Genomic DNA, 2,500 nt, shown 5'->3' with positions numbered 1-2,500 from the left:
CAGTGTCTGATCTGCAGTGAAGTCATGCAACGCCACCATAGTCTCCCGCCTGCCATGCACACTGACTGCCCGGCCGACTGGCTGCTCATCAGCTCGGTGTATTTGACATTATTACTGCCTGTGCTGAATGCCTATGCATCTGTTAGTATGATTATGCTTACGGTATTTTGTGACCCTTTGCTCTGCCCATTTGTAGTATGGAGAGTGTGTGGTGGTTCAGTCGGGCTTTTCCGACTGTCTTTTTCGCCTGTGTGGTTACTATGCTTGTAATGTTTCGCATATTTATCTTCTTGGAAGATGGTCATCCCAGTCTCCTTTCTTCCTCCTCATTCCACTCAGTTTCCTCCTTGCACTTCCTTTCCCCCCTCACTCTCTCACCATCCCCATCGTTATCTACCTCCCTTCTCCATCCCATTCCTCTCCCTCCTCCCCATTCCCAGTCCGTTCCCACTCCCTATCCCACCCTCTTTCCCCCTCCCCACCTACTCCCTTTCCCCCTCCCTGTCGCACTTCCTTCCCCCTCCTCATCCACTCTCCCCACTCCACCCCACCCCACGCACACCCTGCCGCGACTCCCTCCCCAGTTGCCCATGCTTCCAGGTGTTAATAAGTGTCCCGTCCCTGACCCCCAAGGGACCTCTCGCGCTGACCCAAGATGACCCCTTGCGGTCACATCTCTCGGGAGGGGATTAAATTAGTACTTTTGAACCAAATCCATCATGATTCGACTGTCGTTGAAATGCAGGACTGATATATAGCACGTCCAGCCCCGGAGATATATTCATTAGCCATTATTTGTCGACCTCATAGTGTGGCTGACATTTTAGTCGGCGCTATAATTTGATATCGTCCTTGTAGTGTTGCGCATGTAACTCATCGCTTCGTATTATATGATGTTATTTTTTTGTTTTTTTATTGTTGTACTGAATGTGCTAATTCGATTTATGCCTTGCCAGACGCCAAAGACCGACCTTTGTTAAATTCATCAGCGCTTCTAATGGAGAGGATCCTTCCTGTTGTTTATCAGTGAGGATATTACATAACTTTACTTCAGAATAAGCTACTCTACACGAATATAAGCTGAGCATGTGTACAGGCCTTAAAGGGTGTTGCGCGGTTGTCAGGGCGATCGGATTTCCATAGAGGCAGAGATAGATCGCCGCTCGAATCCCACTCGCGGTGATGCATCTGTGCATTCCGCGATCTGTTACGAGCCTTTCTGAGTCAGCCTCGCCTTTATGAGCTAAAACGAGTGGCAGATGATACGGTTCTGAACAGTAACCTTAACAAGTTGTGTACATTCCATGCCAAGTCTTTTAACCCCGGCTGATGTCTGGCTCCCTCGGTTTAAAAGTCTGGCGTATGTTAACAGCGGCTGCCATTATAAACAAGCTATTGCTCCTTGACCGAGACCTTAGGCCTCCCTCCCCCTCTTGAAACTTTGCTCCTTTGCTTCGGGTAGGCCTAAACGAGAAGCTTTTTTTCCTGATGGGAACACGAATGCACTGCATACTTTCTCCCTTTCACGCGGCTCCAGTGATCGGCATGCCCTTATTTCCTCCGGCGAGATCTTGTGTCTTTTCGGAACACAACGGCCTTTCCTCCCCTCCCTCTCCTCCCCTCCGCCCACTCTCCCCCCAACCCCCTCTGCACCCCATGAAAAGTGAGTACAGCACAGCCCCCCCCTCCCTCCCTCCCTCCCTCCAGCCTCCCAAACCTCCTCGTCTTTCCTCTTCTTTGTTGGAAGGTCGGACGCCTCTCCGCCGCCGCCCCGAAACCGTCCCTCTGCCTCTCGTGCCCGCCCTCGCCTCCTCCAGCTGGACGCCCGAGGTTGGAGTGTTCTCGCACGTACGCACGGCGAGAAAAGTTGCATGAAGGGATGGGGCGAGGGGAGGAGGAGGAGGCCAAAGAGATTGATCTTGTAAAGTGGGACTCCTGCGCTTTCGGTTATTGAGTCTCTTCGTTTTTCTTTGCGCGGTGCCTCAGCTGTTTCCCTCAAGGCCGAGACCCAGGCTAGAAACAGGTGGTTAGTTGCCATTTTCCCTGTTTCCCGGACGATTTTTCAAACTTGCCCTTTTTCTCATCTTTATGAACCCCAAACGACTTCCTAGACTGAACACAATACTTTAAAACTGCAGTATCTACCCACCACGTTTGGTAAAGCGATAAGTTCTTTCCTCGCCCAAGAAGCCGCGAACAGAGCCCAAGACGCGAGGATGCAAAAAGATTCGGTGGCAACTCGCGCGGTTCCTACTGGGAGAGTCTGAGACGGTCTGACAATCGCCAAGTGTTGGTTGCCGCGTCAGGATCGCGCGGGCTCTGTGATTCCCATGCGAAATTGTGACTGTGATTTGCAACTGGAATTAGTGATGTGCTATGGTACGATACTGTGATTTGTCTGTGCTTTTTGTGCTAGCAATTTGTTGTAGTGTGTGAGAAGTGATCTATTTTCCGGATTCTACCGACTGGACAGAGATTTAAATCTCAGCCTTTATTTTCT

General features: G+C 50.8%; 1 protein-coding gene across 3 annotated transcripts in view; it reads left to right on the top strand.

Moving 5' to 3' along the window:
• LOC119576972 overlaps positions 1 to 2,500 on the top strand; it is a 91,139-nt gene that overhangs the window by 73,063 nt on the left and 15,576 nt on the right. Inside the window, exon 1 of one of the 3 annotated variants that reach the window (XM_037924640.1) lies at positions 2,289 to 2,500. This exon is cut by the window's right edge and continues 29 nt beyond it. The exons of the other annotated variants lie outside the window; for them this stretch is intronic. The gene's annotated coding sequence lies outside the window, so the exon portion shown is untranslated. Of the gene's footprint in view, positions 1 to 2,288 lie in introns of those variants that run through there. 3 annotated transcript variants of the gene reach the window in all.

The sequence above is a fragment of the Penaeus monodon genome, chromosome 9 (genome assembly GCF_015228065.2).
Source record: "Penaeus monodon isolate SGIC_2016 chromosome 9, NSTDA_Pmon_1, whole genome shotgun sequence".
NCBI lineage: Eukaryota > Metazoa > Arthropoda > Malacostraca > Decapoda > Penaeidae > Penaeus > Penaeus monodon.
Note: the sequence above shows the minus strand (reverse complement) of the source record. Positions and strands in the feature narration are given on the sequence as shown.